Source organism: Amblyraja radiata, chromosome 7, assembly GCF_010909765.2.
Source record: "Amblyraja radiata isolate CabotCenter1 chromosome 7, sAmbRad1.1.pri, whole genome shotgun sequence".
NCBI lineage: Eukaryota > Metazoa > Chordata > Chondrichthyes > Rajiformes > Rajidae > Amblyraja > Amblyraja radiata.
This window is the reverse complement of record NC_045962.1, coordinates 44,709,896-44,723,217: the sequence shown is the minus strand read 5'-3', so window position 1 is coordinate 44,723,217 and position 13,322 is coordinate 44,709,896. Positions and strand designations below refer to the sequence as shown.

At 43.9% G+C, this 13,322-nt stretch overlaps 1 protein-coding gene across 2 annotated transcripts in view; it reads left to right on the top strand.

The window, feature by feature from the left end:
- pard3b (par-3 family cell polarity regulator beta) overlaps window positions 1-13,322 on the top strand; it is a 1,048,449-nt gene that overhangs the window by 781,534 nt on the left and 253,593 nt on the right. The window lies entirely within an intron of this gene.

The window sequence follows — 13,322 nt, the reverse complement described above, 5'->3', positions numbered from 1 at the left end:
CTCGTTCCATATATGGATTAACCTCTGTGTGAAGAAATCACCCCTCGGGTCTCATTTAAACATTTCCCCTCTCATCTTAAACCTAAGACTGTACAGGGCTTCTCTACCCTGGGAATAAAGACAACGACCATTCACCTTATTTACACCTCTCATGATTTTGTATAGCTCTATAAGATAGCTCAATAAGATCACCCTTCAGCCTCTTACACCCGAACATTAAAAAGCCTGTCCTCTGCTTATAACTAAATACAATACAATACAATACAATACAATACAATACAATTCAATTTATTGTCATTTGGACCCCTTGAGGTCCAAACAAAATGTCGTTTCTGCAGCCATACATTACAAAACAAAAAGACCCGAGACACAACACAGTTTACACAAACATCCATCACATCGTTGTGATGGAAGGCAAAAAAAACTTATCTCTCCACTTCACTCTCCCCCCCCCGATGTCAGAGTCAGAGTCAAAGTCAAAGCCCCCGGCTGGCGATGGCGATTGTCCCGCGGCCATTAAAGCCACGCCGGGTGATGCAAGGTCGCACACCGGGTCTTGTTGTTAGAGCCCCCGGCGTGCGCTCGCAAAGTCCCGCAGCCATTCCAAGCTGCGCGGGGCGGTGCTGTAAGGCCCCGCTCAGGTGCTCTTCAACCCCGCAACTCGGGCGGGAGAAGTCGCCGTTGCGGAAGCCCCGAAAAGCGGTCTCCCAGCAGGGACCCGCGGGCTCCCGGTGCCGCCGTCCGCCAAACCCGCAGTTGCAGCCTCCGAAACTCCGGAGGTCGGGTGGCAGCAGCGCTCCACCACCGCTCCACCCGCTCCGGACTCGGCCAGCTCCGTGACGGTGAGTAGTCGGCAGCTCCGCAGCTGGAACCCCAGGTCGTTCCTGTCGGAGGCCGCTCCACGTTGCAGCCCCAACGACAACGGAGACCCGACAAAGAAAAGGTCGGGTCTCCCGTGCAGGGAGAGATTTTAAAGTTACCCCCTCCCCCCCCACCCCACCCCCACCCCACACATACCCCAACAAAAAAAATAACAAAAACTACATAAAAACGAGACAAAAAATAATAAAACACGGACGGACTGCAGAGGCCGCTGCTGACGAGAGTCGCGCCGCCCTCCTGTCACAGTAACATTCTGGTGGATATTTAGTTTTTTTTTTAATGCCATGAAAATAGGGAACTTCCTTTGTGAGCATTACAAAATAACGCTGTCAAAATACCTTGTGCAACAAATGCCTTTTAGCTTCAACACGTGGCATTCAAATACTCTGTTGCTGTGTTGCCTGGCTGCTGGCAGCCAGCCACACAGCTGCAGCCTCAGGTGCCAGGCACTTAAAAGCCAACATGCAGAATGTAACCAGCCATGTCTACTACTGGAGAGTGCCGACTCACTAATGGGTGCTGCAAGGATGAGAGATAGGAGGGAAAGTGTTCCCAGGCTCTCAGAGGGGTCCTGGAAAGGAATGGAAGATGATACCTGGAGATGGGATGTCGTCCGTCCGTAGTGGGGGAGATTGCTGGCCCTCTGGGGTGTTAGCTGGGCATTCCAGGCAGGAGGATGTGTGAGGTTGATGATAACTAGCACTTTGGACATCAACAAATCCTGGTGCCTGTTGTTGTGGGCTGAAGGAAAAGTCAACAAATGCATGAGTATGGAGCTTGGATGACCATACTAACACTGCTGTGAGCAACCATGAGATGTTTTTGAGATCAGCGGCGGCGGCCTAGAACGATATTGAAGCTGGGAAGCAGAGACTGGGGAGAGAAGGTGACCTTGGCCTGGACATTGAGAACAGGTCAGGCTCATGTGAGAACTGTATTTGAGATCTTTGCAGGTCACAAATCTCAGTGAGGATTACTTGTGATTAAATATAAACTAAATAGACTTTGCACCTCAGGGAAATCTTTGAGCACATGTCCCTATAGATTCTGGCTGGAAAAGGGCTTATATCAACCTTTCATAGTTGTCACAGATAGCCTCATGAACCCTTCCATGAGATTCCTGCAGTTACCTATGACCTCTGAATTTGACTTCCATGTTATTCAGCAAGGCATGGCATGGACAGGTCCCCAATGGAAGTCAGTTTTGTGTGCAGAAACGTTATTGTAAAAGCTGGGAAGACTCCGTCTTCGAGTGTGAACTGTGTGCAGTATAAACTGTAAAACTACAAAGTATTCTGAAGTGGCCTTAAAAGGAACATGTGCTGAGTGCTAGCCTTGTAAAAGTAACAGTCCTTGCCTACTCATTGAGCCACCACCTATGACAGTCTCCGGTATGAGTAAACAAGAACTACCATTCTTCAGATCAAGTTGGCTGAAGTTCAAGCTGGAGTCAAAAACTGGACAATGCATTATTATTATTGACATAAACTGAGTTTCACACTAGAACATGTTTTTGGAGCCAGCGAGCTCCCAATGGAAGATAAAGAATTGAATTCCTAGCAGGGCTGTGAGAATTGAGAATGTATGGGTCTCTGTACAAAGGGTCTCCTACAAAGTAACAACTATTTTCATTGGGTGTCATATTCACAGAGCCATAGAGTGATACAGTGTGGAAACAGGCCCTTCCGCCCAACTTGCCCACACCGGCCACCATGTCCCAGCTACACTTGTCCTACCTGCCTGTGCTTGGTCCATATCCCTCCAAACCTGTCCTATCCATGTGCCTGTCTAACTGTTTTTTAAACGTTGGGATAATTCCAGTCTCAACGACCTCATCTAGCAGCTTGTTCCATACACCCACCACCATTTGTGTGAAAAAGTTACCCATCGGATTCCTATTAAATCTTTTCCCCTTTACCTTGGACCTATGTCCTCTGGTACTCGATTCCCCAACTCTGGGCAAGACACTGTGCATCTACCCGATCTATTCCTCTCATGATTTTACACACCTCATCCTCCTGTGCTCTAAGGAATAGTGACGCAGCCTACTCAACCTTTCCCTATAGCTCACACCCTCTAGTCCTGGCAACATCCGCATAAATCTTCTCTGAACTCTTTCAAGCTTGACAATATCTTTCCTATAACATGGTTCCTAGAACTGAACACAATATTCTAAATGCAGCCTCACCAACGTCTTATACAACAGCAACATGACCTCCCAACCTCTATACTCAACACTCTGACTGATGAAGGTCAATGTGCCAAAAGCCTTCTTGACCTACAACTCGATCTTCAAGGAACCATGCACCTGCACTCCTAGATCCCTCTGGTCTACAACACTCCCCAGAGGCCTTCCCAAAATTCAACACCTCATATTTCTTTGTATTAAATTCTATCAACCATTCCTCAGCTGGCCTGGCCAATCGAACTAGATCCTGCTGCAATCTTTCACAACCATCTTCACTATCTGCACCCACTAAAACCCACCCACTTTTGTATCATCCGTAAAGTTGCTAATCTTGCCCTGTATGTTCTCATCCAAACCTTTGATGTAGATGACAAATAGTAATAGGCACCAAACCCTAAGGCACACCACTTGTCACAGGCCTCCAGTCCGAGAAGCAACCTTCTACCATCACCCTCTGGTTCCTCCCATTGAGCCAATTTGCTATCCATTCAGCTATCTCTCCTTGGATCCCATGCGATCTAACCGTCCAGAACAGCCTACCATGCGAAACCTTGTTGAATGCCTTACTGAAATCCATGTATACAACATCTACAGCTGTGCCCTCATTTTTGGTCACGTCTTCAAAATAATGGATCAGATTTGTGAGACACGGCCTCCCACATACAAAACCATGCAGACTATCCCTAATCAGCCCTTGCCCGTCCAAATGCCTGTATAACCTATCCTTCAGGGTGGGTTGTCTTATGAATAAAGAATGGACAGGCTAGGCTTGTATCCACTGGAATTCAGTGGAATAAGAGTGGACTTAATTGAAACGTACACGCTCTTGTGTGGAGTTGGCATGAGTCGTGCTTCTAATCCATATGTAAACAGTTCTTTTCTTTCCCAACAATGTGAGAATAAACTTCTAGGCTATTATCTCCATGGTCTGAAATAAGTTTTGGACAGGTGTAAAATGGAAACACAAGATTCTGCAGATGCTGAAATCTTGAGCAGAAAAACAAAGTGCTGGAAGAACCTAGCAGGTCAGACAACATCTGTGGAGAGATTGGACAGGGGCATTTGGGGTCAGATCCTTTTTCAGTTTGAAGGTGACCCAAACGATCGCCCGTCCATTCCCTCCACAGATGCTGTCTGACCCGCCAGCACTTTGTGCTTTGGGGAAGCAGTCTTGGACAGGATATTGTGGGATGAAGATATATGATTCTGAAACAACCTCCCAGAACTACTAAAGGCGAAGCACCTTCTCAGTAGTAGAAGAGACAGTGTGAAAAGATTAATACACATTTGTATTAATATCGCACCTTTTCACAACATCTAAAATTGCTTTATAGGTGCTGAAGTGTATTTGATGTAATCATTGTTGAAATGTAGGAAAATTTTTAATTAAAAAATGCCAATTTATGCAAAGTGAGATCCCACAAAGCACAGTCTTAATAGTTCTTGGAATATGGACCTAGGCCAAGGTATATTAACACAAGTGGATAGCAACAAGGTATATTAAAAAATGTATACAGATATGGATCACCCCTGACTGGGCCATTCAACCTGAGGGCTTCTTGCAACAATGTCCTCAGGGAACGTTAGGGGTGGAGGGGTCTGCTTTCTAATTAACTCCGCATGAAGTGTGATGTGGTGGATCTTGTGAGCTCCTGGTCCGCAAACCAGAATATCTTACAGTGAAGTGTCGACTTGCTGCGGGAATTCACTTCAGCAATCCTGACAGTAGTCTACATCCCATGCCAGGTTGGTGCCAAGCTTGCACTTGAGGAACTACACACTGTCACCAAAAGCCTTGAAACATAGTACCCTGAGGCCTTTTTCACAATAGCGAGGACTCCACTCAGGCCAACCTCAAGAGCGCAACCAGACGCACAAACACCCTCGCCCACTGCTACACAACCATCAAAAACACATAACGCTTCATTCCCAGACCTTTGTAAATCTGATCACCTGGCTGTGCTTCTGCTCCCTGTTCATAAGCAGAAACTGAAGTGGGAGGATGTGGTACAGAAAGTTGTGCAGTATTTATCCAATGAGACAGATGAGATCCTTTGCAACTGCTTTGAGTTGTGGACTGGTCAATGTTCAAGGACTCTGCGGCTAACCTAGATGAATATGTCACAGACTTAATCAGCAAGTGTATAGAGGACTGTGTACCAAAGAAGATGATACGTGCGTTCCCCAACCAGAAACCATGGATGACCCCTGCGATCCACATAGGTGGATCAAGTCTGCAGCATTCAAGTCAAACAATCACGAGTGGTACAAGAAATCTATCTACCACTTTGCGGAGCCATTAAGGATGCCAGGAGGTAATTTTGGACCAAGCTGCAATGTTGAGGCAATGACATGGATATCCATGGATTGTGCTAAGGCTTGCACACGATAATGGGCTACAAATCAAATGTGGGCTGTATCGCTAGCAACAATGGGTACTTCCCCAATGAACGTAACGCATTCTACACCCGCGTTGAACAGGTCAGCGGAGGAACATCACACATCCCATTAGGCTCAAGTGTGACTGTACCAACCATTACCGTGGCAGAAGTAAGATTGATCTTCCTGAGAATGAATCCATGGAAGGCAACTGGTCTAGATGGATTCCCTGGCCTTGTCCTCAGAATCATTGTGGATCAGCTAGCAGAGGTATTCCCAGACATCTTTAATCTCTCACCACTCCAGTTACCCAACTGCTTCAAAAAGACCACAATCATCCTGATGCCAAAGCAAGGTAAGGTATGACAATCTTAATGTCTACCGTTCAGTGGCTCTGACATCCACAGTTATGAAGTACTTCCAGAGACTGGTGATAGCACAGATTAACTCCAGCCTCCCAGACAGCCGTGATCCACCACAGTGTGCATACTGTTGCAACAGGTCCATAGCAGAAGCCATCTATCTGGCCCTAAACTCATCTATGGAATGCCTGGACAACAAAGACTCCCATGTTAGTCTTTTTTACCAAATATAGCTCTGCCATAAACACAATAATCTCATCCAAATTTATCTCCATACTCCTGGATTTAGGAATCAGCTTCCACTTTTGTCACTGAAATTTTTAGTTTAGTTTGTGAGATCCAGCTTGGAAACGGACCCTTCGGCCCACCGAGTCCGCACCGACCAGCGATCCCGCAGACTAACACTATCCTACACGCACACAGGGGACAATTTACATTTGTACCAAGCCAATTAACCTACAAACCTGTACGTCTTTGGAGTGTGGGAGGAAACTAAAGATCTTGGAGAAAACCCACGCGGTCACGGGTGGAACGTATAAACTCCCTATAGACAGCACCCGTAGTCAGGAGCGAACCCGGATCTCTGGTGCTATAAGGTAGCAACTCTACCGCTGCATCACCATAGTCCTGCTGAATTGATACATTTGATGTTAATTTCTTCGGATTATTTGATCTTGGGATCATTCTCCGACATTTCTGGCACATCCCCAATGTGATCCCAGCATAAATCACATCTATCCATCTCCACCCCTCCCCACCTTTCGTAGAGACCGCTGTTGCCAGAGTGCGGTAACATGCAAACTGGATCATCGACTTTCTGATCCACAGACCACATTCAGCGAGTATAGGTTGCAACATCTCATCCGCAGTAATTCATAACACGGATGTGTTTTCAAATCCCTATGATACTCCTTTTACACACACGCTGTATGGGCAAATTCAGCTCAAACCCCACCTCCAACTTTGCAGATGACACCACTGTGGTATACCGAATCATGCACAATGACGAGACAGAGTACATGAAGGAGATCGAGAACTCTGTGACATGGTGTCAGGACAATAACATCTCCCTCAATGTCAGCAAGATGAAGGAGCTAGTTAATAACTACAGGAAGGTTGGTGGAGTACATTCCCCAATCAGGATCAATGGTGCTGAAGTGTAAATTGCTGAGAGCTTTAAGCTGCTTGGCATTACTATTGCCAAGGATCTGTTGTGGACCAACCACATTGATGCAACAGCGTAGAAGGTGCACCAATGCCTCTACTTCCAGAGGAGATTGAGGAAATTCGACATGTCTCCACTGACCCTTAAAGATTTCTACTGATGCACCACAGAAAACATACTGTCGGGTTGCATCATAGCTTGGTTTGGGAATAGCTCTGCCCAAGATATTAAGAAAATGCAGAGAATTGTAATGTAACACAGGCCAGATTTCCCATCATTGATGCCATCTACACCACGCAGCCTCAGAAAAGCAGCCAACATAATTAAAGACTTGTCCCATCCTGGTCATTCCCTCTTCTCTCTGCACCTACAGGTAGAAGGTACAAAAACTTGAAAGCACACACCACCAGACTCAGGAATAGTTTCTTCCTCTCTGTTATCAGCCTTCTGAATGGTCCTTCCATAAATTAGGGTACTGCCCAATTAACCTGTACCTTTTTGTGAACATTGGACTTACTATGGAACTGACGTGTTACAATGCTAGGAGCCATATTCTGCACTCTATATTTTCCGCTTTGCTCTGTCTTTTGTGCTTGAGTTTGACTTGATTGTATTTATGTATGGTATATCTCATCTGTTTGGATGGCAAGCAAAACAACTTTTCACTATACTTCATACATGTGACAATAATAAACCTAAACCTAGCCCCTGAACCGGTTAAACATAGAAACATGGAAAATAGGTGCAGGAGTAGGCCATTCGGTCATTCGGCCCTTCGAGCCTGCACCGCCATTCAATATGATCATGGCTGATCATCCAACTCAGTATCCTGTACCTGCCTTCTCTCCATACCCCCTGATCCCTTTAAAGGGTAGTCAACCAAACTGATGGCTTACAGACCGATTTAGGTCAGATTGGTTCAACTGGCAGTTTTCCTTCCCTGAGCGAGATTTATGAGCTGTAGGGGTCTTTGAAAATGTTGTTCATTCATGATCATTAATACTGATTACTTTAATGATAATCAGTTCCCTAGTGAAGACTTGAACTTGTATATCCAGATCATTTGTCCAGATCTCTGGTAACAAGTCCAGTGTCTTAACCACTATGTGGCTGTTCCTCCAATATAATAATGACCAGGCAATCTGTTTTTAATGATGCTGGCTAATGTATAAATATTGGTCAGGAAACTAAGGAGAACTCCCCTGCTGTTCCAAATATCACCTTGGGAATGTTTTTGTTCAATTGAAAGGACAGAAGAATCCCTTGGCTTAAAGTCTTATCCAATAGTTGCACAGAATGTGTGACTACTGCAATACTGATGTGTTGCACGATGTGCCAGTTCATATTATTTACTCAAGTTTATGAAACCTGTCGTGCACAGTCATCTTCAGAATAAGAGAAGGGAGTGTTGCATTTTGAGCCGTGGCGGACAGGAGTGCAGGAGGCTTAAAGAAACATCCCAGGTTCTGAACATGATGCAATTATATTCCTTAAAAGTTTTGCTGAAGAAAACATGTCACTCGTAAGCCATTGGTTGACTCATGTTTGACCGCAAAATATTGTGGTGGTTTTTCAGGGTGTGGTGCCCATAAACAAACATAGTTGTGTTAGATCAAAAGAGGTTTCCTTGTACTGCTCAATTTCAAAGCTGGAATCTTGATTTTGAAGCTTCTGTTCTGGCCCAGGTTTCCATTTCACGAATTTTCCATTCACTCGCCCGCTGCTCCACCTCTTCCTCCTGTTCACGTACTCTTGAGTGTAACAATTTTCATCATGTTCTTGCTGTGCTCCAGATATTGAAACCCTGTCCGCCATGGCTCAAAAAGCAACACTCCCTTCTCTTATTCTGAAGGTGATAGATGTTGAAACCCAGAAGCTTCAAAATAGAATTTGGAGTCCGACCATAACAGTCCTCACAACTTCAGACATGCAACTATATATTTAATTCCAAAGCAATTGGTGCTGGCTTTCTCAAAAACCCAGGCATTTGAAGCTTGGCTGCATTTATTTCCACAAGCTTCCCTTAAGTCATATTAAGAAAATGTTGATTTACCACAGTCATGCACATCGGGAAATATTACACTTGAATCCGTGGCTGAGCTTTTTCAACCACTGTTGAAATTCCAAACTTTACCATTCATAATCTGTCTTTGAGATCCTGCACATTTTCTTTGGGGAAATAGGGCACCTGCCCATCTCCACACATCAGCGGCATAGCCAATTAGTTATTAGCAGATAAAGTTTCAAACTTTAGATAGGTATATTCCTATAGGTTTCACCCATCGTTGTCCCCTTGCTTTCAATCATCAAACTTAGTCAATGAACTCTTAGGGTCACCAAATTATAAAGAGATACAACACCAAAATAGGCCTTTCGGCCTAAACACCATGCATCCATTTACAAACATCCTACTTTAACCATATTAATGATTAGATTGGATTAGATTAGATTAGATTAATCCGCTGCATTTTCCCATCAACACCCCCGGATTCTAGCACTCCCCAACACATGAGGGACAATTTACAACAGTCGATTAACCTTCCAACCCACATGGGTTTATAGGGACATGGGAAGAAACCAGTGTGGGCACAAGGGGAACACGGCAAGCTGCACACTGACAGCAATGAGGATCAGGATCGATCCTGAGTTGCTGGAGTTACAAGGCAGTAGGTAGCTCTAGCAGTTGCTCCACTATGCTTCTCAAATAAAAAAGATGTTTTACAATGATTGAACAAATCAATTCAAAATTAAATGTTATTGTAATATCTTTATGATTATTCTCTGGAATTAATTTTGAGTTTCTTAAGACTATCGGAAAAACTGAATTTAAAAAATGACCTCAAAATGGAAATGGTCAGTTTTTTTTGTTTTTCTTCCTTTCATTAGCTTAATTCATATATTAAATAAACAGCTTTAAATGCATTATGTCACCTGGGCAACCTAGGTATCCACCCTATCACAGACATCCAAATTGTTTTCCCCATCCTTCTGCTTGTCTGCATTTTAAATACAATTTTTCCTTACCTCTGATGAAAGGTCAGATTAATCCTCCACATCCCACTCTGTTGTATCTGTCCATGGCCTCCAATATTAGCCCAACGTAAGCTTCAAGAATGGCACATCACCTTCTTCCAAGGCAACATGCAGCATTCATTACTTGATATCAAACTAAACAGTTTCAGATAACTGGCATTCTATCAAAATTGGCCAGTTCTGTTGCAAAGATATCCATATGTAATATTAACTCCGTTTTTTCACTCTCCATGCTGTCTGCTTTCTGGGTATTTCCAGTATTTTCCTTTTGGCTTCAGCTTCCTGAAGGCTCACCTGAATTACACAGCTTTAATATATCCCTTTGTTTTTCTCTCTATTCTTACATCCCTCATTAATTTATTAATAAGCAGCTTTCTAAACATTGGGTTCCTACTTGGATGTACCTGGTAGCACTGTAGACAGTTCTTTGTTCCATCCAAACCTCTGTATAAATAAAAACGAACTTGCTTTCTCACTATCCCAGTTCTAATCTTCTTCTTGCGTATGGCGTGCACAGCCTAAAGTTGTAGGACAACTTGTTCTATTTGATCGTATTTGATTGTGAACGCCAGGTTGATTGATTGCATTCATCTAAACAAGGCAGACCATGTGAAGTTTGCAATCCCCCACCCCCCCAGTTCTAATGAAGGTTCTTTGACCTGAAGGATTTACTCTGTTTATCATTCCACAGATGCTACCTCACCTGCAGAAGGTTTCCGACATGCACTGTTTGTAATTTGAATTTCCAACACCTCCAATTTTCCCATTTTTAATTGCTGGTGAATATTAAATTTGTTTTAGCAACAAACACATTTTCCCACTGTAATGTTGAGCAATTATTTATTTTAAATCTTAAAAAGTCTGCAGTCAAAGTCAAGAAAAATTCATTCCTGTCCCGTAAGTGTTTTCTAGACAAGGGGAAGAAATTATATTTGCTCCAAGGAATCCTTTTCATTGTGTATTTTCTGGCTACGCAACCACAACCCAAGTGTTTTAGGTTATGTATCAAAGGAATTATGTGTCCTTGGGCTCAGGTCAGATAGGAATTAACTATATTTGCTTCCGCTATTAATATTTTGCTCCACCAGATCACTATTCCTGTTTATTTTGTAATAAGCAGGAAGATTTGTTATATGCATATCTTATAGCTGCTAAACTAACTCTCTACAGTGAATTCAACATTAAAATACATAATTTGAGAGCACTTTGTACTCTGGTTATCTCGGTATTAGTGAAATGGAAATTCTGTGCATTGACAGCTCAGAGAAGAGTGTTTGGCTCTCTGGGATTAACAGGATTGAATAAGGAGCTGTTTGACAAATTAGTGAGAATGTGGAATTTGTCACCACATGGTACAATTAAGATGAATAGCATAGTTGAATTTAAGGAGAAGCCAAATAAATATGTGAGGGAGCGAGGAATAAGAGCAAATGCAAAGAAATGGAGATGGTCCCATAGCATTATTTTGAAGAGCAGGAGTCTTTACCTTCTTGTACTATCCAGTATTATTCCTCAATATTCATTTAAACATGAACCTGGTAAAATAGCTCATGTGGGACCTGTTTGTATGCCAATTGGCTGTTCCTTTTCCTATAAGTACAGAAGTGTATATTTGACAGTAAAGTGTTTCAAATTGCCCTGTCTTCATGTAAAGGGCCATAGGAATAGACCTCTTTTCAATCTGCAGGTGGAGGTAGTGCCCATTGCTTATGCCTACAACCATATGAAAAACCTTCCTGACGGTCATTTTTTTCTTGCTCGGGGCAAAACTGTTCTTCGGAGAACGTGTTGACGTATCCTGTAATATTGCCAAATGTCTACCATTATAGGACCTTTTTATTACTTAAAGTCTAATCCTAAACCAGGGAGAAACCTAGGAGGAAAATCAATGGAACATATATGGCAGAATGGTGCTGAGATTAGCACTGTTCCTTCGTGGACCTGGTTTGTCCTAGGTGATGGGTGCTATCTATTTGGTGTGTGCTTGTTCACCTTTTCATCTATGCCAGAGGTGTGCTGTTTGGCAGGTTATTTGGCCAAATAGGTTGACCTCCTATATAGATGAGTGGCAGGATAATCAGGAGGTTATTTTGGGCACCTCTAGTTAATAGACTTGCCTCCAATCATTGTGGTAAGCTTTCTCTGAAATTGCCTCCATCTACGTAAGAATCATAATGCAAATAAGAATAAATATGTTTTAGCTGAAGAATGAATATTGGCCAAGATGTTTAGAACATAAGAGCAGAGGACTGGCATATTTACCCACAATGCCAATGCCAACCATGACATCTATCCAATCTAACTAATAGCATCTGCCTGCATGAGATCTGTAAGCCTCTGTTCCCTGTCTGTTTTGTGCCTGTCTAAATGTCTCTTATTTGTTACTATTATATCTGCCTCCAACTCCTCCCTTGCAGTGTTCCAGACACCTGCCGCTCTCCGTGTCTCACTTTAAGCTTACCCCCCTCACTTTAAACCTATGCCCTGTAGTAATTGACATTTACAATCTGGCAAAAAGATTAACTATCTACACTATCTATACCTCTCTTCATTTTCTACACTTACAGCGCATTGTCCCTCAGCCTCCGACCCTCCAGAGAAAACAATCTAAGTTGCCCAAGCTCTTCTCATAAGCTAATGCTCTGTAATCCAGGTGACATCATAGAGAACCTTGTCTGTACCCTCTCCACATCCTTCCTAGAGTGTGACAACCAGAATTTCAGACATTAAATGTGGCCTGAATCAAATACACAGGACAAGATGTTAAGAAGTCACTTGTGCCACTAGGTGGGGAGCATTTCACGACATTCGTTGATTGTTGAGAGTGGTAGACGCTCAACATCGGTGGGGGGGCGGGGGGGGGGGGGGGGGGTGGATACGTATATCTTGGCCTGGGTAACCTTCAGGACAGTTGGGCACAGGACACATCATCAGTAGTGTACCCTTGCATCACTGGGTGTTTCGGCCTTTTAACACTATACACCCTCCACAAGGGCGGCCCGCTGCAGGATGATCAGCCCTCAGCGCGTGTCCCGTGTCAAACCGTCCCAAAGATTCACCCTGAAATACTTGGGGCCCAGCATGGGTCTTTCCGCTTGAGCCAAATCCACCGGCTGCTTCTTTCAGCCGCCTCTGAGAGTGATCTTATGGTCTTCCGCAGAGCCTGACCGTGGATTCCAAGCTTCTTCAGCAGTCTGATGGTAGATGACGCAACAAATCCTCTGCATCCCACTTCAACTGGATAGACTTTGGTGTTCCAGCCACGCTGCGTTGCCTCTGCTGCAAGCTCTGCGTAACGCAGCTTCTTACGCTC